The sequence below is a fragment of the Osmerus eperlanus genome, chromosome 4, assembly GCF_963692335.1.
Source record: "Osmerus eperlanus chromosome 4, fOsmEpe2.1, whole genome shotgun sequence".
In the NCBI taxonomy this organism is placed as follows: Eukaryota; Metazoa; Chordata; class Actinopteri; order Osmeriformes; family Osmeridae; genus Osmerus; species Osmerus eperlanus.
In genome coordinates, this window is record NC_085021.1 from 10,211,973 (window position 1) to 10,238,127 (window position 26,155).

Genomic DNA, 26,155 nt, shown 5'->3' on the forward strand with positions numbered 1-26,155 from the left:
TCGACAGTTCAACGATTGTTCAAGATTCATCCATATACAGTATATATACGTTCCTATAAATACCATATCTTGGACAGTTTCCCATCCTCGTCAGGGTGTCCACTGTGACCAGTAGAAACCCCTAGAATGACCCATTACTTCACATCAGAGTCAACCCTGGTGACATCCACACAAGCAGTGTCTGAAACGGTCCATATCCCTAGCTGTTGCACCTGTCGACATTCAAGTCTAAACTCTCACAGTGAAAGGCGTTGCGAGGGCAGATTTGGTTCTGTATAAGTGAATTCACAGAGACAGGTTTGAGTCGGTGACTAGGAGCCCCATGGCCTCTGTGTGAGGGGGGTGGGTGTGGGAGGGGAGGGTGGGGTGGGGTGGGGTGGTGGCAGGCGGCACTAACTCCACACCCCCCAAACTGGCATCCGGAGGAGGTCTGACAGCTCCCTGCTCTGGGAGAAAGGAGAGGGGCCGGGAGGAGGGAAGCATAAATCCTATGTCCTATATAAAAAGAAATACTATCCATGTCAAGGAAAGGTGGGATGCCCTAAAATGAATGATAACAGACTCATTAAAAATAACGGCCGCCTAAATGATAAATGACCTGCCTCCTGAAAAGAGCAGAGGATGGCGGCCTCCACAAATTAAGACTGCAGTGTTCTGTTAAAGGTGTTATTGCCCCTTCTCCTCTCCCACCAAAATATCAACCAGTAATGACACAGTGTCCATTTTATTACCCTCCTGTTTGGCCCTCTGAAGATTTGAGACTCTGCTATGTAACTTATAAATTTACAAGGCCGATTCCTTTCCATTGGTTCTGTTCGAGATGTTTTCGACAATGATTCTTTTGTCCTACTTCTATTAAATATAAGGAATCAAATACAGGAATAAAACACTACATTAAATAGGATAGTTCATTTCGAAGAAACATGATGAGGCCAAACAAAACTAACAAAATCAATCCGTGCGCATCTCCCTGAACAGCCTTATTTAGTGCTTTCTGTCAAATATAAACATTTAGATCTGTGAGACATAAACAGATCCACCTTTCTAAATAGAGCAGAGCAGAGACAGATCCCCGGGCTGTCGGACGGAGCGTCTCACGGCTAGATGGCCGTGTGAGTCCCTGACTCTGGGACTGATAGATGTCCAGCCTGGTGGGGACTTGGGCCGGCTCGGCTGGGCGGATGGTGAGATGTGTCAGAACGCTCCGTCTCCCCGTGTCCTCTGTAAACACTGGCATTCCACACGCATGAGAACATCCTCTGGTAAAACCTTAGTCTGGATTTCAAAGACATGCGAAGACAGGAGTTATGGAGGCCTCTCTCAGCCTGGCCTGCTGGGGCTCCAGTGAGAGTTGTCACCCACAGGAACACACCACATGGGTCATGAAGTGGGTTGTGGAACACAAAAGCTGGGCTGGATAACATTATATGTGTACAGAACTAAATAGATCAATGGCGGTAACTTGATTAGTGCATTAACAATGGTGTTTGACTATACCATGGGATCCTCTCCTTTAGACTGTTCTCAATGCTCAGCCATCACTTGGACAAGCAACACTGTAATTATTTACAATCTTGCTGTCACAGCGATGGGCAAAACTACTATTAAGGTAAGATCTAGATCTCAGTTAGTAATATAGCTGGAGGGAAATGGGTCTGGTCCGTCCTTCAGACACATTATCCCTCTCTCTCTGTCTGGCTGCTCTCTGTCTGCAGACAGAAGGGTGGACAGGAGGACTCCAGATAAAGAAACAGTCAAAGTAGGTCACCAGCACTGAACACTGAACACATTCCTTATATGTAGAGTATTTGAAATGTGTTCTGCTGACTAGTGTTGACTGTCACAGGGGCTTCTACACATCCCCTACATCAGAATGGAGTGTGTGTGTGTGGCATGTGTGTGGTTCCTAATTACAAAGTCTACACTTTAATAGTGAGCATGTCTATAGGTGATAAGGAAACTAAGCACACTGAACGCTGCATTTGCTGTACTTTACTTTGTGAGATTCAAAGTCACTTACTTAAATTCTAAGAACAAAAGTGAAATAGTGCTCTCAGTGAAGTTGAAGACATGAAGTGTTGCAGGAGTGGATGATATATGTTTATAGTTGATTCCAGTACTTGTACAGCTTGATTATACATAGCAGTACTGTGATAAAGCTTCATTGAAATTTACAACAAGCAATCTCAACCATATGGACTTACCAAATGGAGATCACAGACTGGCAAAAGCAATCAGCTTTTTAATTAACAGAATTAACAGTGCGATGTTAAACTATAATGACAACAATAAAAACAGTTGATGTGACAATCAAAGTGCAGAAAAAAACATTCATAACTGTTATTTTCATTAGTCCAAGAAAAAGACAATGCCTGTGTCAGGGTTTGGGGAAGCCTTTGGTACCCCCCTGTGATCACACTGGAATTAGCTGCAGAAACTGAGCTGGTGCTGATGATGGGCAATAAAATGAGGTCACACAAGGAACACACTCGTTTGGCCCTGGACACTCGTTCCATGTCGTGTTTTTCTCCTTTGTCTGGAGAGGATGGGGTCGTGTAGAGAGCGTCCACCCAGTGTGCTGTGGAGGCTGGGTTTCTGAACCCCGGGGAGGATCAGCACTGTCGTATTACAAACGTTCGTTTGATTGATCTCACAGTGTTTTTTTGAATGTCCGTAATCCATTCAAAGAGAAAACTTGATTGAGGAAAATATATGCAGATGATTAACATTACAGATGTACTGTACTCTACACACTCTCTCAACCCCCACCCTGCATCCACACTCTCACACACATACTCACAGTAAGAAGATAGACCCTGGCACCACCACAGGGCCGACACCAGCACACAAAAGAAAGTCAAATTATTAGAAATAATGAAAAGCCATCAATAAGAATTCTGCAGAGACTCGTTTCATTCTGTTTTCCACAGCGCTTTTCAACCTATTATTTTCTGTAAATGTTAACATCGCCAAGCCTGCCTATTGATTCTATTATTTTTGACCTTGCATTAGTGTCGGCTAATCTCGCATGCCATAAAATTTCATTTCATAGTGAAAAATGCTCCAAGGCCCTAAGGGTGAGTTATACACAGGTTGGGGTCCCCCTGGGATTCATAAGTGCACACGCGGGTAAACAAACCGTACATTTAATGTTTCTTAGATGAGTGAGCAGCACTGGGGGTTTCATTTAATCCCAAACCCTAAGGTTTTTTTTGTTTCTCTTTTATTTTATATATTTAGCAGTTTTTTTTGCATGCCAACAGTGTGGTTAGATGCAGAGCTCATTCAAAGATAAATGCCTGAATCTTCCAAAGTTTATTGTTTTTTTTTCATTAGCTCAGAAGGCTTTGGAGAAATACTGATCCAGTTCACCCCAAGACTCCTCCAAATGCATTTACAGGATATGATTTGGTATTGTTCTCCTATAATATGGGACTGACCTGAACTTGACCTGGAACAACCACACTGAGGTTTCACTTACACGGGTAATTCTAAGGCACCATTTACAAGGACATTGTAGTTGCAGGCTGTACAAGCTATAAGTAGGTCTGTACATTCTCATTATTCAATCTGTTGACAGTAAATTAGAACATTACATGAAACATAAAATGGGGATAGAAAACATAAAAAACATGTATTTCCTTCTTGACTTCATCATGTGTTTGTGGCTTTGTAGTTGCAAGGTGTGTTTCATCAAAGCTCTGTGGAGAGAAACAAGAGACATGGAATAATGCTGGTATTATTGTTTTAATAGCATCATAAGTACATATCGCTATGAAGGCAGAGTGATTTCACCCACCCGTAGTTCCTCAGAGAGCAAAGCTTGCCCTGTAGGTGATTTATTATAGTGGAAAACATACTCAAACACAGACTTCACTCCAAAAAGTGATTTGATTCACACAGCACGGAGCATGCAAAGAAGAAATAATAATGGTATTCAATCAGGATGTTTTAATCTCTTTGCAACATGCTTGGTATGAAAAATGGTCGGTGATTTGAGTTGTTTCCTGCTCTGAGGCCTGGTTTAGCCAGATGGTTTCATGTTTCTGTGTTACACAGCAGCCTCTAAGTCTCTCCCTGAGCAAGGCGAGTGAGCCAATCAAAACATGGCAATCTAATCAGTCCTTTTGTACGGATATCAATTTTGATCATGATTATTATGATTCAACTTTTTGTGTAGTTCTGTCCCTCCCATCCTTCTAACCAGGTCTGAATATTCACCTCTTAAAGCCGTCTGAACTAACTACTTTTCTCTTGGCCTATTGGCACCACAAGCAGTATGTAGCAGTACAATACCTGCAAATGTGTCTTTTCCCTGCATGTTGTTTTTGAGATCCTGTTGGGCAACTGTCTTGGAAATGATGGCACAAACTAAATTGTTTGATTCTTAGATCTAGATCTCTTCTGATCCTTGATTTTCTGCTGTACTTTATTATTGCACTATTTGTATGTTGCTGTGGATAAAAGTGTCTGCTAAATGAGTAAAATGGGAAATGTAATGTCAATTCCAGTGAGTTACAGTAGAACGCGATTGTCAAAGATACACTGATGATAATATCACACGCGGAAAGTGGTGTACGCATTCAAAGTCATTATTGGTTGGCTACACTTTACTTGTGGAGCTCCAGTTCAAATAAGTACAGAAGAAAGAGCACTGCTCTTCCAACCGTGGATGCATGTGTTCTGGGTGTCACTTTGGTTAATAATCTCCCTGCAATCCTTCAACTTGGGTGCATGTTCAGGACGCTCCAAACCATGAAAACAGCTGGCTTTGAGCAGCCCAACTGTCAGGGTCTCCTTTGCTGTCGATGATGGAAATATCAACCCAGCGAGGCGTGAGTGGACATCTCAATCTAAATCCTCCTCAGCTCGCCTCAACCCTGTTCTCCTACAGATAATTCATGCAGTGTACACTCACATCAGGAACAAATACAGTACAGTGAGCCCTCCTGCATTCTCTCTGCCCTGTGCGCACACATCCTGGCAAGCTGCTCCTCTTATGATGGTCCCACCCAACAATGACCCTCAGAATCGAATAGGGTAATTGCGTTAAGCTTGCATTAGGCACAATTTTCGTAGTTTTTGATGCATTGCCATCAGTATGAAAACAGTCAAAGTGTGTACCCATCAATTGTGTCCATTCATGGCTGTACACTCTGCTTTCAAATATTGAACAAAGTAGTAGAATGACTAAGAAAGCAGAACACAATGGTACACTCAAGGAAAAGTATTTTCTTGAAAAGCACTGTACGTCAGGAATGATGTCCATTTAGTAAATGTGAAAATGTTCTTTTGAAAGAGTGCACACATTTTCAATCATTTTAAGAATATTCCTACCTTTCTAAAATCGGTTGCTACCCAGGATATATTTCACATTTAGTGTCCATTTCCTTTAAAATCCTCAAACCACTTTACTCTGCTAACATTTTCAATCTCTCGTTCAGATTTTTACGATTATTTTTCTTCCATGAATAATGCCTGATCTACCCAGATCTGATATACTGTACAATGGTACATTTAGAAAATGTAAACACCTTTCATCACACAAGTTTACTTATTTTTTTCAGGGGTTTTTCCAATGATACAAAATTATCAGTAACACTTTATAATAAGTCAACGCTTTTTGGCATTTACAAAGTGTTAACTAATAGTTAGTTAATCCTTTATAAAACATTTTGAAACATTAACAATACATTATTAAATAGTTAATAAGCTTATTATTAAACACTATGTTGATAATTAATAAACACTGTTAACAATTATGGATTTTATTCATAATACAATTCATAAGGTGTTTAATAACTGCATTATCATACTTTATAGACAGCTTGTTAATATAGTTGCAAACCAGTAGTTTAAAAGGTGTTAATGGTACATGAGCTGGTATAGAAAGCATTAGCAAATGGTGAACAAACCATTTACATTACCTTTATAAAGCATGAGAAAATAACTAACAACGTATTTACTTAGGTCTTTAATTAATGTATGCCAAGTCGAATACATGATGTACACTAGGCTATGCTTTGCAGATATCTTAACAACTATTTTATAAAGACTTACTAATGATGCAACTTCTGATTAGTAATGCAAGTTATAAAGCATTTACTAACTGTTAGTTAAGGCTTTTGCGTGACCTAATCTAAAGTGTGAACTATCTATGCCTTATTAAGTATTTATAGACTATATAGATTTTGTGTTTTTGTTTTTTTAGAAGAAATAGCTATTAATTTATTTACCTGGGTAATAAAATAGTATTTTATTTCCATTAAGAAGCAATACACTAGAATTGGTATAAAAGTTGGTTACCCAAGGCTGTATTTTATTTTCCAAAAATGGCTGTAATAAACTGCAAATGTTTAGCTACTCCTCGACAGGTCTGCAAACGCCTTTGAAAGCAGAGATTTGTTAAAACGTTACAAACAAATCGTTTTAACAAATTGAGGCGACAAAGCGTTTGCTGACCTGTCGAAGAGTAAACATTTGGTTTCTTATATACTACAACAATATGTGGGAAGATTCCAAATCAAACACGGCGAATCTGGAGCAGACGCCATCTTCTCAGAGCAATCAGCTGCACTTGTACTGGTGACGTCACTACATCTCCAAGGCAACATATCAACAACTCTTTTGAGAACGTCTTCTGGACCAATAAGAACAGCATATTGGTTCAATTGCGACAACATTACGAGCGTTCTGATTGGCTAATGGGTAGTCATGCTAGCCGCGTATTCATGGTCTATATATATCTATGGCGTATTGACCTCATCTGCGGTCTGATACGTATTCATATTGCCCTCCGCTGATGTCATCTTCAAAATGAAGATCGAGGAGTTTTACCATCCAGATGACAATGAAGACATCAACAGCGACGAGGAAATTCTTAACTTTCTGAAAGAGCAGAAAAGTGTGAACACAGAGAGATAAACGACAAGCGCTAGGCAGATTGCTAGGTTTGGTTGCTCAGATTTCAGATTGGTTGCTACTAGTAGGTGCTACTGTAACACCTGAAACACACCGTGAGAAGACTTGAGTAGAGATGAACAAAACGACATGTTTTAGTTAAATGGAAAGAGCTAAAAATAGCATATAATAAACAACTTACTAACCTCGACCGTTCGGTCATGCCGGGAAATAGCTATCAAACTGAGGTTTTAACGTATCGACCGCTGTCACTCTCGGTTACTGTAGTAGAGCTAAGTAGTAAGTACTAGTAAGACACATGCCTGACGTTACTTCAATAAAATAGTAATTTTGAGTATCAGATTGTGTTGTGTCTGTTTCCTTTTGAGAAACGTATGTTCAGCCTTTGTGAATGTGAGGTTCGAGAATGGACAAGAATACCTTAATAAATAACTTATAAATGTTTAATAAGGCATAGATAGTTCACACTTTAGATTAGGTCACGCAAAAGCCTTAACTAACAGTTAGTAAATGCTTTATAACTTGCATTACTAATCAGAAGTTGCATCATTAGTAAGTCTTTATAAAATAGTTGTTAAGATATCTGCTAAGTATTAGTGTACATAATGTATTCCACTTGGCGAACTTTAATTAAAGACATAAGTTAATATGTTGTTAGTGATTTACTCATGCTTTGTAAAGGTAATGTAAATGGTTTGTTCACCATTTGCTAATGCTTTCTATACCAGCTCATGTACCGCTAACACCTTTTAAACTACTGGTTTGCAACTATATTAACAAGCTGTCTTTAAAGTATGATAATGCAGTTATCAAACACCTTATATTTTTTTATGAGTAAAATCCATAATATTTAACAGTGTTTATTAATGATCAACATAGTGTTTAATATAAACTTATTAACTATTTTATAATGTATTGTTAATGTTTCAAAATGTTTTATAAAGGATTAATTAACTATTGGTTAACACTTTGTAATGCCAAAAAGCTTTGACTTATTATAAAGTGTTACCAAATTATCTTTTCAACTTCAGAGCACATAGGGTGTTTTCAGTGATTGTGGTAAAATTAGATGAGCGTCACTTCAATTATTCTAACTAAGCACCCCATAATGGCAGACAACCTTTGGCCTCCATGGTGCTAAAATGCATCTCAGGGAAAATGTAATAAATAAATGAGCAGATGAGTTTGGTTTTGACAAGTGAGGGACATGATGTTCCCACCACATTTTTGATAGTGATCTAATTCATCTGGCAGGCGTGGATGTTGATTAAATCAGAATGTCAGGCACTTGACAAGACGAGACACAAACCGACGTGGAACCTGTTTGAACAGCACAAGCGGTGCAAGATGGCCAGGGTGATTTGCAGGGCTACGTGGCCTCTCGACGCACACACACCACCCTGTTACCATCACTTTCTACAGAAACACGCCGTCCAGGGAGACAATCCACCTCCTCTGCCCCTCTCTCTGGGTGACATCAGCCATCTGACACTCCTGGCAAACAGACACGTGTGATGGCACGGCCACGTTCTCAAGGCTTCACTCAGATAGCCTGACGCCGCCCTGAAGTACCCAGGACTTTCTGCAAACGACAGGCGGGATGGCTGGGATCCAGAGGCCCTATAATTATGAAGAAGAAAGCCTCTCCTTCTCTCCATTTCCCTAGAACAGGCAAGACATGGAGAATCAAATGCAGAATGTTTGGGGTGGGCACTTTGCGTACTCCATACAATAGAGCTGGGATAAAAGAAGGAGGGTTCAGAGGAGTGTACTGTTGATAGCAAATCATTGTATCTGTGGAAACGGGTTTGGCGTCTCAGCTGAAGTGGAGAGATCCTGCATGAGTGAACTGGATCTGCTCATTTGTCAATAACCCATTGTAGTATTTTCAATCATTTCTTAAGTTATATAAGGACACTTATTATGACATTTAAATGTTTAACATGGTTGTTTCAAATAATTGGGCAAGGAACTGAAAGATGAATAGGTTTCTTAGATCCTGTGATGCTGCTTAGTGCGTATTCCATCCTTCTCCCACAGCACACACACAGCCTCTCGTTCACCTTCCCCCATGCACATGGAGCCCCATGGAGGTCAAAGTTACATGTACAAAGTCGCTCCACTAATCTCCTTTGTCACTCATAAAATTTACACTACATCTCCCTCTTGGAGGCCTGTCAGTTTCTCCCTGCCTGTGGCTGTCAGCGAACACAGATAATTACTCGCAAGGATCAGAGAAGGCCTTGATTATTTATAGGGTTGGATGTCTGGGGAAAAAAACTATATGCTGCTTTGAATTATTTCACATTAGCAATAATACAAGAAAATTATGTTTTAAAAACTTCAAATGGAAGAATCTCAGAACCCAAAAAGATGAAGTTACCCTCCCCACCAAATTAACTGCTTTCACTTTCTGACTCTTTTTTAACCCAGGTTCTCTATACCTCAGTTTGACCTACTGATCCTCACCATTAGAAGCGGCCTCATCCTCATCAGATCAGTGAAATGACCCCTCGTCAGTTGAATGAGTTCAGCAGTCAGGAGTGGCTGTACTCTTTTTAACGCACTCATGATCTCATCTGTGGTCCATCCGGTGAGTCACCCTGTTACAATAACAACACACAGGGCCAACTAGCCATTCTGACCCTCTTTCTGGGTAGCAACAAACATGTTCAGGACAATGATTGTCACATTTTAGGATTGTAGAGATAAGCTCTATTGACTCACAGAGATTTGTTTGATTGATGACTAATAGTGTTTTGTATACAAACAGCGAAGTACAGTTCCCTCAATTGTCTATAGTTAGAAGATCTTATGCTTATTATCCACAAAGAGAATAATATAAAGTGGCTGTTGCCTGTATTTAACCCATGTCTGTCCCATCAGCGGTGTGATTCAGTTGCGATGGAGTCATTCATTTTAAATGCATGTGCATATTTGAATTTCATACATCTTAAATGCAGGAATAAAAAGAGATGGCAGATTCCATGCACAGTCAATTGGATGTCCGCAGGGAGGTAAAAGTTCACATCATACAGTGAGAGTCCAGATCAACAGGAGCAGGTGTCTCGTCTCAGGAATTACAAGGAGTTTCAAGACAGTTATGAATTTACAATTAGCCTCATCCTAGCCACTTGTTAAGGTTTGTGACAGAGCCTCCGACTGCACAAAAGGCCATGTGTGTGAAGCCATGAATTTCTTGCGACAGGCTACGATACCAGAGAGGCTATATTTAGGCAGGATAACTAGTACTGCACGGTATAATCTGACATTTGTACCACAAGGGAGTCATACTGCATTGCTCACAAATGACAGTGTCACTGTTGGTTTGCGTCCCCGGTGGAATAGGTTAAAGAGAACAAAACATGTTTTTGCAGTGGAGTGCCGCTCTGCAAGACAGATCTAATAAAAGTATATTTGATTGTAGGGGTATGATCTGACTGGGTCTGTCACTGGTGAGTGAGCCCCCAGAGCAGGGAGACAGCAGCAGTCTGCTGGAGGAAGGACAAAGAGTCCCTGGCTGGGAGCGCTCTCAGAGGACTCAGAAACAGGAGTGTGCATGACTGGCCTGCTTTTGATGGCTGACACCAGCAGGGCACTTCAACTTCCTCACTTCTCTTCCTCTCATCTGTTCGTCGGAGACAAGGGACAGAGGGGGGGGGGGGGGGGGGACCGTGTGTGATCTGTCTGTCTGGGTTGATCATTGAGATTTGGATAGGATGAGCTCCTTGTGAATGTGGACAATGGAGGGAATGTAACAAACTGTTTAGAACGTAGTAATTAATTGGGAAAACAGATTGGAAAACAGGAGACCGGCCATGTTGCAAAGCTGTACAGCTGCAACATACAAGTCTAATCTACACTGTCTAACTGGTCCCATTGTGATAGCCTATATTGGAACATCAACTGACATTTGAGAAACTGTCAAATCCTGTTAGGAAAACAAGCATGATGAAAGTGTTCTCATCAAGGTAACTCATTAGCCCAAGTCAAACACTGGTCCTCTTCTGTTGGCGCTGTGCTCCCCCTGGGTACAGAAACCCACTCAGGTCCACGCTCACCTAGGTGATCAAACCTGCGTCAGCCTACACCTGGCTCCTCTCTCAGGAGGGTCCCGCGAAGGTTGCACAACAAAGCTATGGAGACGCTCTGAAGGGGATTGAGCTAACAGCTCCTTCAATCACAACATCCAGAGCCATTGGAGGACTCCATGCAGCACAGGGAGTTTGATTTAGAATGCATACTGAACAAGTTGATTAAAGTAGAAAAAAACTGTTGCCTCATTTTCCCCTTGCCTAGACTGGTCTTTTTAAATAAGTGGACCCATGCACTCTTTCCCTGAGGCGATATTTTTTCTGTTCCACAAAATCTTTCCGATTTTGTGGAACAGAACATGTGCTTTATATAATTTCAAACCACTTTCTAAATTAAGAACCTGCCTTCCACCGAAAAGGAGAGAAATATCTCATTTGAATTTGCTTTTGAGATCCTTATTGTAGGGGAGTAATTCTGTGTAAGCAGAAGTTATAGAATACAATCTATATGACCAACAGAGGATTTGGGATTAGCAACGGAGCAGGCTTTTTTTGCAATGATATGTTTGAATTATTTCTCATGGGTGTGCATAATGGTGGTATAAATCTTTCTGTGTGTGCAATTACAAAGACTGGCATGGTCTATTCCCCAGTGGGTGATCGCCTGCGAACAATGACATATTACAGGCTGGCCGGCAGTGGTCATTAAGAACTGATATGGGATTTATAGCCAGTCTTTAAACATGAGATGGTATTAAAGAGATTTGAATACAGTCAAAATGGCGCAAAGAAATCTGCCTGAGCAAGATGTAGCTAATGAAGTGTGGTTCAAATGAAGGAGATATAAAGTTATTTTGGGCAAAGGCCAATTTTTCATCAACTTGAATGAGCCTGATTTTCACCCTGGGTTGTCGTAGTCCATAACATTATGCTGTTCAGTCCATGGTTTAGTTTCAATAGACCATATACTGTACAGAACATGTACACGAGACTTATATAAATGGTAATATCTTAACCATATATCTATAACCAAGACACTGGTGAAAATAAATAATATAAATATACAGTCAATCTACATTGCGACAATCAAAATGACTTCATCTAGAACTGATAACAAAGAGATGCAAATCAGTGTGCTATACACTATCAGAACGCATCATCGTGCTGCTGCATTGAAAAGGCTCTAGAAGCATCTGACTAACTTCTAGGGGCAATTAAGGAAGCCTTACATTCCAAACGGTGCTGCTCAGTGAATAGAAGGAGCTTAAACATGAAATGTGTTCATTGGAAAGTGAGAAATAAAGCCTTTGCCTCATCACATTAGTGCCACCCCTTAAAGTGACTGTTTATCATGAGGTAGTGCTCAAGGTTTTAATGAGCTCCCTGCCTGTTCGAGTATAATTCCAATTAGTCTCCTCTTCTCATACTATGGCATGATTACCTTGTGAAGCCTCCATTGTTTTTCGTACCGCCTTGAAAGGAACCCAACCCTGACTATTTTAATCTGTTTCCCAGTGCCAGCACCTGCCAAGCGAGGTATACCTTGTGAGGTATGATCACACGTATTGGTTCATTAATACTGACTGCATAAGTCCCTCTGGTCAGTCAGTACCTACAGGAAAGGGATTTTTTAAATCATATGTTGCTTTCTAGAGTCAATATCATGCCACCATTTCAAAATCATCCAGTGGCTATGAAATAAATCTAAAAAATATTATGCATATTTGTTTGATTATATTCATTCAATGCAATAAGCACAGTGTTACAGCGTGTACTTACTGTAATAACAGACTGTACTGTATTCACATGAGTAACTATGATTTAACTTTCAGTATCAAGGTTGTCGGTCACTCAATATGTGGGGTCAATCTCTGAGGAAATAATAAAGAACCACTGCTGTTGCAGGAGTCTGAATGGCGAGTCGTTACCACAGTTCTGACCACCACCAGTTCACTTGCGGAAGTGGGAAGCTATTTTTGATCAGAACCCAGGCAAGAGGAGAATCAGTCATTAGCAGCAGCCATTTACACTGTCATCTTGTTTGGACAGCTTGTGGCTTCCACTTGAAGACAGCTCTGGTTCTCAGGGAAATGTACCTCCTTCATCCTTCGGGCTGTTTTTCTACAGTCTCCTCCTTTATTAGAATGAATATGAATCTCCTACTGAGACACACTGTACAGTCATTTAGGACCTTGGTGTTTTTGTTGTTTATTGTGTTAGAATTCAATGGGTTTGAATAAGGTTCGATAATTAGAGCAGATGATTGAATACATAGTTTTTTTAAATGCTTGGCTATCAAAGCAATAATTAAATTCTAATAATACTTTTGGACTTACTATATTATGTAATGCTAACAGTTGAAAGCATGCAGTATATCATGTGATGATTGAGTAGTGAGAAACAATAAAGGCGCTATGAGAAAATAATAACAGCTCCAAACCTGAAACCAAATTTAGATTATTCTAGAATTGACATTGACTTGCTGAGGAGTAGACAGAAAAAAAATCATAATCTGCGAGAAAGCCCTTAAAAGAATCAATTTGGGAAGGTGTCTGAAAATGTGACTTTATCCAGCACTGTGATTCCGACTGCCTCCTGAAAGAGTCGGATGACTGTCTTTCTTCCTCACTGACAGGCAGACCTGGGCCAAATTGACAGTTCTTTAAAGATCCTGACAGAAAGCGGCATTAATTAAGTCATTGCTGGACTTTAATTGTGTTAAAAAGTAGAAAAAAAATCTAATATGAGAAAAGGTTACCAAGTCCTCTGTGGTGTCAGATTTTCTACTTTCTATGAATATTAATGTGCCTAATGAAGACAATCTTTGCTTCATCTCACCATTGTTCTGTATGCAGGTGCCAAGCTTCCTCTGCCATTGATTTGTTGTTAAAGAACAAATATGTCAGAGAGAAAATGACTGTCATGTCTTTTATCTGAGATTTCTCAGAATGCCTTTTTTCTGATTTAGTCAAGGATTCTTTTTCTTATTCTTTCTTAGTCTTATTCCCAAATATTTTAACTGTGTGAGTGTCTTTCTGGTCATGTCATTCTGTTGTAAATGACAATGCAGGAGGGAATTCAGATTGTATAAGCTTCATTGGAGAACGCATAAACAGGAAGTCACCAGAGAACACTCTGTCCTGTCTCTGGCCTAGAGCAGTGAAAAATGTTTTTCTCAAAAGGTAAGCGCTAGGGTTATGTTTATATTTGATACATGTATAAAATATCAGTTCCTCCAAAATAAAAACAAATGAAGTGTGTGTTCCTCAGACAAATACCATCAACTGACAAACAGTCTAAGCAGATGATCACCAACTGAGCAAGGTGGGGAAATGCTAAAGTGCAAATGTCGGCCATTGTTGGCAGATAAAGTTACGTGATAAGATGTTTGATGACAAGTTCCATGTTCCTGCTGCATGCAAAGGACCCTGGAGGAGGGCAACACCAAGCGCTCCCAAAACCTCAATATTAACTGAGCATCATGATTGCCAGGCATATTGAAGAGACAGAAATTCAAATGAACCCCCTCCCTCTGATAAGACTCAGACCTGAGTCCTTGTGAAAGATGAGCTATGGCTATTTCTGGAGAATGAAGTGCTCGGTCTCGCCACAGGGCAAACCCTGAATAGCCAGGCCTGGAATTACTTGAAAAGAAGTACTGGCTGATGTACTCTGCACTTGTCATTGAAGGAGTGTCTTTTGTTCCCAGAGCCCATAGATCAACATGTGAGAAACTGTACAAAGCTGATGTATTTGTGAAATCCTTGATGGAGTATAGAAAAATTCTCTTCTCAAATGTGGTTCAGGGAGATTGCACTGTCAAAATATTAATATTACAATATCCCAGCTGGATTTATTGTTCAAATTTGGGAATATTTGACCTCTTGCACCTGACTCTCCTCCACACCCCACCCCACCCCCACTCCAGATGTCTAACTTTTGGATGGTTAATAAAAAGGAATAATCACCTTCTCTAGTTTATGTCTTGGAGTGGGTGTACACAAGTGTGAGGGGTGGGAGAGTATGTGCCTGTAGACTGTGTGCCTCTGACAGAGATTACTTTTTAATGTGATCTTGTGCACTGAGCATGAGGGGATCTGAGTCTGGCGTTGGTATTCTTTCCCAGTAGATAGTATATCAAACAGGACAAACCAGTCAAATATGTCACAGATACAAGTTTTGGCCATTGTCAATTCAGTGTTTTGTTCAGATGAAATCATTATTAAAGTATTAACTGATTTCAGAAACCGTAATAAAGGGAAATATTTAAAAGTATCCAATTTAACACTATGAATAGTTTTCACTGCTAGGGAATCCTTACACATTTGTAGTTTTTATGTTCCCCTCCCCACATACAATTTGGTTGAATTTAAGTTTAATTTTTAAGGGACAAATTATTAATGGAGAAAGTTTAAAGCGCAATGTTCAGTTGCATGTAACATATGCACTTACAGTATGCTATTTGTAAGGTAGTAAGCTCAACTAATCCATTGTTCCTTAAGGTAGGCTAAGACATTAAATGTATCTGAAGTCACAGCTTTATTGTATTGTTTACACAGCTTTACAAAAGAATTTGTGCTAAATGAATCTCCTGGTGAACATTTGGTGCACAGAACAAATGTAATGCTTTCATCAAAAACATTCTTTGAGTTTCATCTCAGTCAGTTAAATAAATATGTGAAACCATTCAAGGGAATGTTCATGCAGAATTTTTATCTCACAAATGCTTGAACCTTTTTCTACTGTTTTCTATCTACTTTCAAACTGTTTTTTAGGTTTGCATTTTCATGAGTTAAGGAGAAAACACATTGAAGCCCCATGAGATGAAGGAAGAAGGGTCTGATCAGAAAGACGGTCGTGGCAAGTCCTTTGCTTTGTCTCTTTTCCCTTAGCCAGTCTGGAATACCTATTAACAATCCTCTTCAATTATTCATTCTGATGGCTACAACACCTCCGCAATTAATTGTATGCAGGACTATAGCCCATTTAAATTACTAAAAAGGCTGAAATTCACACAGCATACTTGTTACAGTATATCTTGTTATGAATCAGAAATACTAACACATCTTGCAGTAACAAAGGACACAGGGTAAATTTGGACAAAGGTTTGACTTTTTTAAATGGAAGTCTCATGATGTCACATCCTTTATACTTCCCTGCTCCTTCAAATAATAATAAGCATTGAGGAGAAAGAAAGAGAGCCCCCCATAAGAGTTGAAACTTTTCTTGCTTTTGTATATTCTGTTTCATGGACATATCTTCAGAGCAAATTAGCACCACACGTCTGACATGCTCATGTAAATTAGATCTGAACCCCAACCTTGCCCCATCCACTATGCAAACGGAACTTCATTTTACATATTAATTATAAACATTGAATATATGCAGTATTAATTGCCCTACTTCCTTAAGAATCTGTCATTTAAGATGATTTGTCAGATTTGGGCATTACACTTTCTGCTCAAGTGTGGTCTGCATAGCACTACGTAGATCTTTCTTCCTAACACACAATATCCTAATTTGGCTCTTCACCTGACCAAACAATGTATTCCTTACCATGAACAAGAGTCTAAAATGTACGCATCCGTTTAGACAAGCACATTTTTGTTATTATAAAATAACAATAATGCATTTTACATTAACTTATGACCTCACAAAACATCCCATTTTGATTAATTCTTATTGACAGATTGAGCTGATGTGTTTCACCATATCAGATAGATTAACATGAAAAGATAGTATTATGTTTTAAGCAAGATTCGACGAGGCATAGAGTCAGCGTAGCTTGAAAAACAGAGAGTTGCCAAGCTATTTATTGCTGTGCTGTTGAGTTCATCGCTGGCCCAAAAGGCTTAAAATCATTGGGGAGATTGTTAGGCTTCTGTGGAAATTACGGAAATGCAGGGGAAATGGACGAGCAACACTTCATAACAATTAATCAGGGGCGGCTGATTAATAAAGTTCATTTTTTATTCTCGATGATTCAGGGGATTATCAAAAGGACACTGTCCTTGTCATTTTGATTAACAAACCCATCCTTGCTCTGGAAGAGGACGCGCTGAAGGGAGACGCTCTCTCTACCCCATAAAATAAATATTGAATGAGAATATTAACTCGTTAACCTTGACAAGTATTTGTAATTTTCATAAGGGGGTAAACCAGCAGATTCAGCACAAAAAATGCTGTGGGGCTTTAAGAAAGGCATAGGAGAGGTGGGGGACGACAACACACAACAAATTAGAGAGAATGTCATTTTTATGGGCTGCAATGATTAATTTGTTTGTTCAAATTCTCAATTAAGCCAGGAGGAACTGAGAGAATTAGAAAACGAGAGTAGTGCAGCGTTGTCTTGGCTTTGCAAGTGCCCTAGGGAAAGATACCTGATACAGGCCTCAGGTCAGGCTATACTGAAGACAGCTCACAGAGACGGAAATGCAGGACTTCATGTCAAGGGACCAATTTTAGACACATCACAGCAAGAAAATGGAAATCAAAATACTTTTTTTTTTCAATCCCCCTGATAAATCATTCTGCCCATTGTATTTATTTGTCCAGGTTGCTCTTTCAAGGGAAATGCCCTTAAAATGTCAATTGTCAATGTGAGTAGGCGTTCTATTAGAAATAAAGTACTGTACAGATCGCACAAACAGAGAGAGAACAACCGGAGAGTCACGCAGAAAAATTAAATATGGAGCTTGTGTGTCCTTTTCCCTAGAGGCCTGGTGTACTTATTATTTGTCAGAGTGACAGATGTTTTTCAAATGATGGTGTCTCATGTGGGCTGAACCTCCACCAAGCCCTACCATGAGCGACTTGAGTATGCTGGATACCATCTGATGGTACAAACCTCCATGGAATGAGTCGTCTCACGACTGGGGAGATGAGCGGCAGGAATGGCTTTGCTCCTCTTCAAATCTATCCAGCCAGAAAAACACCGATAGGAACTATACATTGGTACAGAGTGGTTGAAACCGTCAAAAGTCCCTGCATAGATAACTGGAGCATATGCCTATATGCTAGATCCATACGCACAGGAGGTTGGACCCAGCCTTTTGATCAACTGTCAACTTTTCAGAATGCTTTCGGAGGTTTCTCTATGCTTAACCTCTATTTAAAGAAATGAAACCGGTCAAATTTGGAGTGGTTATACTTTCCTTCATGATAACAAAATGAAACAGTTTTATTTTACGGTCAAATCTGAAAAACAAATAAACGTGCTCATTCACACAGGAAATACATATGCAGGATTTCACACACACAGCACATTTTGAAAGACAAAGTGCAACTGTGTTATTGTGTTTTAGACCATTATATGATTTTAGTAATGAAATCACAGTGTGTTTTCCGGATCAGTAGGTGTATTTAATGGCGTTGGCCACCTTCTCTACAACAAGGTGTCCTCTACACACCCACAAAGGCATTGACTGCAGCCAGCTCTTGTGAAGTGAAACTGCTTATTAGTCAAACAGTCCCCATCGGAATATTGCCGTGGTCAGCCAGAAGTGAGGGATAACTCTGTCTCCATGACACACTGGTGCCTGTGTTCTGCAAGGACTCTGTCTGAGTACAGTACACAAACATGATGTATGGGTAACAGAGGTGGTTCGGCGAGTGTGTCTGCAGGGAAGTAACCAGGCCTGAGAACACTGCCTAATGTGCGCCCCAACGATGGGAATTTGTGTCTTTCATGACAAATCTGATTCTAATTCATCCTACTTTTACATAATGACACCTATCAAAAATAGTTTGACCCATCCAAGTCTAAAGCTTGTCAGTCTACAGCACTGCTTGTTTGAGTTCTTGCAGCTGAACGATTATTTTGTACCCTTCACGCTTTATTTAAACCTAAGGGCATACAGCGCCCTCAAAACCTACAAGCATGAATTTGTAATGATGACAACTCTGTCCTCATGTGCTTGCTGAGGCTCCATCCATTTTACTGTTTGACAGTGTGGGCCAATAAGAGATCTACTATAAAGCCATGTCATGGTAATCACTATGTCCTGCTAACTATGACTTTATGCCAAGCCCCTTGTTTTCAACATGTACAATACAAAGAGGTATGTCAACGCAATGTGTATTTATGGGTCACATTTGCTGCGTATGGAAAAGGAGGAATCAATTTCCCGCCTCCACTGATAATTGATGGGTTTTCTGAGTGTGCTCCTAGAGGGAAAGATGACAAGTCAGGTCTATCATATTTGGAACAGCAGTAAAGCTGCCAAGGCCTAATTTCCTGTAGGCTTATGACCCCTGTGCAACCCAGTGTCTCTCTTAACCGTCTATACCCAGCTCTCATTTATCAGCCAAGTTTGGAATCTGTCCAAAGTGTTAAAAATCACTCCCATACTTGTTCATATCTGTCTATCTGTCTATCTGTATGTGTCTGTCTGTTTGTCTGTCAAACTGGTTTCTCTACTGTCTGTTTTTCTCTGATGCTGAGAAACAGCAAGTTAATGTAATACTTTACTCATTACCTTTATGCGCTAATCATTTTCAAAAATATGCCATCAGTAACTAAGCCTTCTCAAAATGATTTACTGTAAATCCTGTAAATCTGCCTCTGAAGGAATCTGATACCTTTAAAGTGACAGCATTGACCTTGAGTTTTATTTTTGTCACACCAGAAACTGTCTCCATCAGCAACGAGAAATGTGCCTGTCCAGATGGTTTTGTGTGGCATCATCCTGCTAATTGTCAGTGATGCCATCAAAGGGATGTCGCAGACCTGACAACTTAGTTGATGAGCATGAGAGAGGAAATTAGAACCAAAAAACGTGGCAGTTATTTTGTGCACCTTACCTACAAAGTGTACAAAATCACATTTCTTGATTTTTCCTAATTGTTTACCCAGAAAATCTTTAAACATCATCACCCATTGCAAATAACTTTATATTGTCATGATCATTGTTTTTTTCTCACTGCTCATTCAACTAGTAATATAGTTAGCAAGAAAAATCCTTCAATTGGGAATTAAAATTAATGACTTTCACGCCCTTTCAGCCCCAGTTCACTGAACAGGAGGGAAGCAGGCCCAGACCTCCAGTCAGACCCAAGCTCCCAGTGGTTGTACTGCATGCAAGGCAAAACATATGACACAAGGGATGATCCAGACCCGAGACTGACGTGTGCTAAAGTGCATTATAGTTATTGCCAGGATAAAGGTCACATTGGCCCCCTGTTATAAATTAGACAGGACAGCTCCAGTGCACATATAGTGTCAAGTGTGAGGAAATCTGAAAGCAAATCCCTTGGATGTTTTAGGACACACACGCTGACAAGACTTCTCTCTTCTTCCTTTACTAACCGACACGTAATCATCCAATTAAAGGAGAGGCCTATGCTCAGTTCATCAGATAATGGAGATGCTGTGCTTTCACTGTACGAGGAATGTTTTAGCGCTTGTTGATTTCACTGAAGTGCACACAGGAGCCCTAGCCCTGCCAGGGGTCATCATGAAGACACAGGACTGACTGTACTTCATGGTAGCCTGGTGTCATTCCTGCTTAATGAACTGTATGTTATTGTGTAAATCCTCAGGTCTTGTTTATTATCATAATACATTTATCTGTGGGTTAAATCCAGGCATTATAGTTGAACTGAGATGTACGCTGTCTGGAGATGTGTGTGTGGGTGTGTGTGGGTGTGTGTGTGCATGTTTGTGTTTATACAGTATGAGAATGAGTGAGAGAAAAAGAGAGAGAGCAGACTTTTATTCGAGATGTAAAGGGGGACTACTTGAAAGGAAGTAAGCAAATGAATGCAATGCCTCATTAGGCGGATTTTATTTGACCGTAGCCAATTAGAGAGCATCTGTAATTTGAAACAGTCAACCTAAAAAGGAAACTCAACCAAGAACACATTTGCTCTCATGGGACTCAATCTTTGCCTTTTTTTCATTCAAATTAAGTTTTACTGGTGACATATTTAACGAGAAGAAATTCAGTTAATAAACTAAGTATGTTTATACTCACATGTGTGAAGATATCTCGTAGTTAGTTAGTCTCTTGGTTAAAGATTTAAGAGACCAGGTCTGGTGCTTAGCTGACTGTGCTCATTACACTTGTTTGGACATTGCTCTTGATCATCAAAGATTCCTGTCTTAAACAAAGACTAGCACAGATACATGCTGTTAGTGGGCTGCCACCTTGCCAGCACAATGGTTCACAAAGTTGCAGTCAGAGCAAATAGAGTGACAGCTAGTTAACCAATAAATCACTCGACACTGAAGATTAACTTGACACTCACAAACAGAGACAGTCACAAACAGAGACAGTAAGGAAATATTGAAACAAGGAAATGTCTGGAAAACACGCAATTGATCTACATCAGCAATAGGACCAAACCCAGATCCCGATAGCCTACTTTGCTGCGAAGCCGTGTGAAAAATAGTAACACCTGTATTGCTTATACTGGTTGTTAAGCATTGGAATAAAATTTTGTGCAATATGCATAACCAAATGCTGGAATAATGAGCCATCTGTATGTGTGGTCCCTTCCTTGGAGATGCCAGGAACGGCACCATCTGTGATGCCGCTACCAGCTGTTTTCTTTCTTATTACATGTTTATTAAAAGCTGCAGTTGTTGTCCTCCTCAAGAAAGAGAAGGGAGAGTATGGGTGGCAACGTCGGTTATCTGATTGCCTCCATCTCCATTAGAAACAGAGATTCATTTCCTGTTCCAATAAAAGTAAATTAACAGTTTTAATAGAAAAGGTCTAATGAAATGTGTTCCTTTTAAGATAATGCTATTGGAAGGAACTGAAAACGACTAATGTGAGACAAGGTTATTATGTGTGATTAAGTTATTGTTTCTACCTTTTGGGTTAACCTCAAAACATCTATGAAGGAACAAACACTGAAGTATCGTACTTAGGTTCCATTTTTTCACTGTTGAAAATCTGTTATTCTGATATCGATTGACCGCAATTGAGCATTTATGCACAGCAGGCAACCTACATTATTCAAGTCAAAATCCGATCAGATCTCATGTAATTGAGCGTGGCAGAACTGCAGACCACCCTCTGCAACTGTCAACAAATTTCAGCGGCTCAAACTAAGACGCGTCAGGGATGCATCCTGTGCCGGGTGATGGACACTGAGAAGGAGCACTGGAAATGTCCATCAGCGTCCTGTGCCATGTGCTGAACAAGACAGGTCAGGTCTGAACAGACACTGACAAACCCAGGGTGGACACACTGTCGACACAGACTAAAGCAATGCCAAGGGACAAGTGACAGGCTGCTTTGATGCCTTACCTAACTGCAGTATGTGCACATGCACTCTCACATTCATGCGAGTTCGCATAGACACAGAATCTAACACACAAACGCACACACATGCCTGTGAGTATGGAGGAGCTGCAAGAATGGAGCCTTTGTGTGCATCTCGGTACACTCATACTAACAGCAGAACATCTGTGATAATTCTTCCAGCTCAGGATTGGTTCCATGGGCTCAATGTTCTGTATTTTAACAAACAAAATGCTATTGTCTAGCCTTATATTGTACTCAATCAAGTGAAATGTTTGAAATACGTAAATCATGAAAGACACTGCCGGAGTGTTTATCTTCTCCCCTGCTGTAATGCGTTGGAGCCACAACACACTGGCTGGAGTCAGTCAAGGGGCTGTTCTGGAACATGCCTAGTCCCTGTGCGCCTCAGTGTGTGTGCTTGTAAGAGCATCGTTGCGTGTGTCAATTCTCCAGTGGAACCATGTTCTTAAAGCGCTTCATTTTGAAATCAAGCATGAATAATTAAGTCATTTCACGAGGCTGCTTTAACGATACATTACAAGAGAGGAAATAGGTCAAGCGGCTCGACGTCAGAAAAACAGTTTGAATAGATATTATTGGGTTAAAAGCCAGGGTATAGGAAACATGGTAAACAATACCCGTATCGTTTCTAAGACGGGAGACAATGGGTTTTCCTTCACATATCAAGGCCATTGTCTGAGAAACACAAATAAGGCAGATCATGTCTTATGTGGGTCACAGTGCAATACAACCTGAGGTAATCACCAGAACTTTTGGCTCAGGTTATTGCAAACTCAAACCACCAAATACCCCAAAACCTGCAATGCCCTATTCAAACATAAGGATAATGTGATGACGATGAATGTGATTGTTACTACAGATGTAATTCTGCACAGTGTGTATTTTGCTTTTAAGTATGTGCAGGGAATGTGCAATCAAAAGTGTAATGAAAAAGTAAGATGTACTTCATCCTTAAAGCTCCAATAATCTCCATGATATTTGACATTCAGGCCTGAGGCCAAACAAACCGGAGTTCCACTGAGATTCGTCAATAGAAAACTAAAACCTGTGTAAGTTATGGCAACAGCTTTCAAGCTTTCACAGTCAAGAGCAGACCGTCTCTTGGATTGTGTTTCCTACACAACAAAGAAACCTTCTGTGTTGGAGTATCCATTTATGGGTATCAATGTTTGTACAGTATGTAATTATTTATTTGCACAATTTCTCTTAAATGTCCTTATTGTTCATTACTGAAACCACTACTAATCCAAGGCATAGTGAATGGAAGTGCAGCTTGATATTCAATTAAACATCTTTCAGTATTTTTCAACTGTGTTCAAGTATACATATAAGATTTTTAAATCAAACATCTGCTCTTAACGGTATGCACATGTTGTTGTTCTACTAAATTATGACTCTCAAGACTTCAATCACAGGCTGTCCGTCTCACATGAAATTTCAGCTTTGAATCAAAAACAGGTTTGGATTCCCCAGGCCTTCCTCCTTTCATCATGGGTAGTGCATTTTAATTAGACTGCCTATGCAGCGCGGATTTGTAGCAAGCCTGCGTAACTAAATAGTTGAACCACAAGATGCAAATGAGAACTGTGTAGCGATTTAGGAAACAGTCTGGAGGTGAGGCTGCTTTCTGTGAGTTTTGGAACTCTCATTTGTGAGTCCACGACGAGGCTGTGTTTGGTATTGTAAAAATATAATGATCTTGTCTACAATATTCATGACAACAAACCTGAGTGTGGCACAGAGAGCTGAAACGTGTGCAAACAATGTTGTTGAGGCAAAAGTATCCATGACAGTGTACTCTAAGTACAGAGCTACTGTTGGGGATCGACGCAAACTGTTCCCCAGTGTGAACTAATCCGTGTTCTAATGCATTGAGAACTTTGGACAAACCGATTCATTGAAGAAAAAGAAGAATAAACCTTTATTTGTCATGGGATGGACACACACACATGTGCAGGGAGCGACAACACCAACACACACACACACACACACACACGCGTGTGTGTGTCCAGCATTTTCCCATCCCTCCACGAGGGCAGCCTGGAGCAGTGATCAGCCATGCCGAGCGGGGGCCAAGGCGACCGGGGGTCAAGTCCAAGTGCTCACCTGATGCCTGGCCAGGGACATGGGCAGGAGAGTGACCTGTTGTGCGTAGGTTTCATTAGGGTTCTTTGATCTACACTGATGTCCAAGCACACCTGTTTGCTTATCTCATGTTTGGTGAACATCAAGACAATGTTTCATCATGGAGTACACAAGAACATCATCTCCAATCACCATACAGGTAGCTAACACAAATATGTGATTTGATTTCATTATGCCTTGTCTTTGATGTCATCAGACTTGGCTCTAAGTACACAGACATCAATGTGTCTTGTTTACAGCTCTCCCAGCATGTGTGCAGCACAATGCTTCTAATTGCTTCCTTGCAGAAAAGGATAGAGGGCCACAGTCAGCCACAAGTGTCAAAAAAAACAAAAAAACTTTAATATTGACTAAGACATATGTTTGTTACAGTATGCTGTGGATAGCTGTTAATTTAAAATCTGTTGGAACTAGGCTCTGGAAAATATTTATGCAGCCAGGTGAGAAGAGTGCAGCCATGTGAAGGAAAAATCATCAAGACTAAGAAGATGAGAAATCACAGCATCTGCACAGGGCTCTGCAAGTTTGCGTTACTGTACGCACTCTGATCATAAATGTTCACGAAAGTAGTTTTATACAAACTAATCGAATGCAAGCATACAACATACGTGCACATGTAGTGCTACACACACACTGTCCAGTCCTACACACTCACACGCGCACACACACACACACACACACACACACACACACACTGCCCACATGCGGGTGTGAGGGATGAAGACGGAGCGGGGCTGGGTGTCAGCAGCAGGTGAGCAGTAGCTGTGCAGCGGGGCCATGGAGATAAGGAGAGATGAGGTGGGCGCTAGGCTGAGTCCTGTCAGTATACACGCATACCTGTGTACACACTGGGTGTTAAAAGCTAGCAGACAGGTCTGACTGAGGCTGGATCTAACCTGTGATTGATCACTGAGGTTCAGGCCGAGTTCAGGGGAGGTCTCTGCCATTGTGGGCAAATGATTGACAGGCTTAAAATGGGATGATGGAATATTATCAGGAAGCCATTTGTAATGCAGGGCCAACCGGAATCACACAGGGGCGTTGTCTCGCTGGAATGAAGTCATCCATCACCTCAACTTGGTATCTGATTAGGTCATGAGGGTTTTTTGGAAGAGAAATATTTTGTTTCTTGTTGCCTCAGTAATACAGACAGACATGTGATGCTGTGAAATGTCACCCAGTGAAAGAGAATAGTCATGTTAAAAGAACTGTCTCTTGACGATGTTTTCACATGGAGAAGTACAACTGTAAGATTATTACAGTGGACAGCTATTTATGTGGCATTTTTATTATAGTATTAGGCTATTGAGAAGTCTACACTTTCTCTGAATCATTCTTTCAAGTATAAAATTCACATCTTTAAAACAAACAAAAAACTTTCACAAAAATAAAAAATAAAATAAAAATACTATCTTAAATAACTGGAAGCAAAAAGAAAGAAACGCAAATCAACCGATTGACTACTACAGTACCTCGTTCCGTCGAAACAGCCCAACCTTCTCCTGGTGTTTTCTCTGGCCCCTGTCCCTTTAATAAACTCATGGTTATCTACTGTAACAAATGTCTCGCTGCCATCAAGTCCAGGCGAGGAGGGAGGAGTTTTTAATGTTCAGTTTGTTCTATGGATCGATGTTTGCTGGCATCGCCTCACCCTGCCTGTGCTGTGCGTAATACCATTACCCAAACGTTTTACGCTTGTCCCTACACATATTCAATACCGTACTCTGAAAACTGACAGACAGACGTCGCCGTAAGGCTTTGATGGACCAAAACGGAAAG

At 40.4% G+C, this 26,155-nt stretch overlaps 1 long non-coding RNA gene across 1 annotated transcript; it reads right to left on the bottom strand.

Moving 5' to 3' along the window:
* Nucleotides 1-3,007: 3,007 nt before the first annotated feature.
* LOC134018692 (uncharacterized) lies at nucleotides 3,008-26,133 on the bottom strand. The gene is made up of 3 exons (XR_009929951.1): nucleotides 25,849-26,133; nucleotides 17,759-17,870; nucleotides 3,008-3,701 (listed from the first exon to the last, which is right to left on the bottom strand). It is a non-coding gene; the product is annotated as an uncharacterized LOC134018692 (long non-coding RNA).
* Between the last annotated feature and the right edge of the window lie 22 nt (nucleotides 26,134-26,155).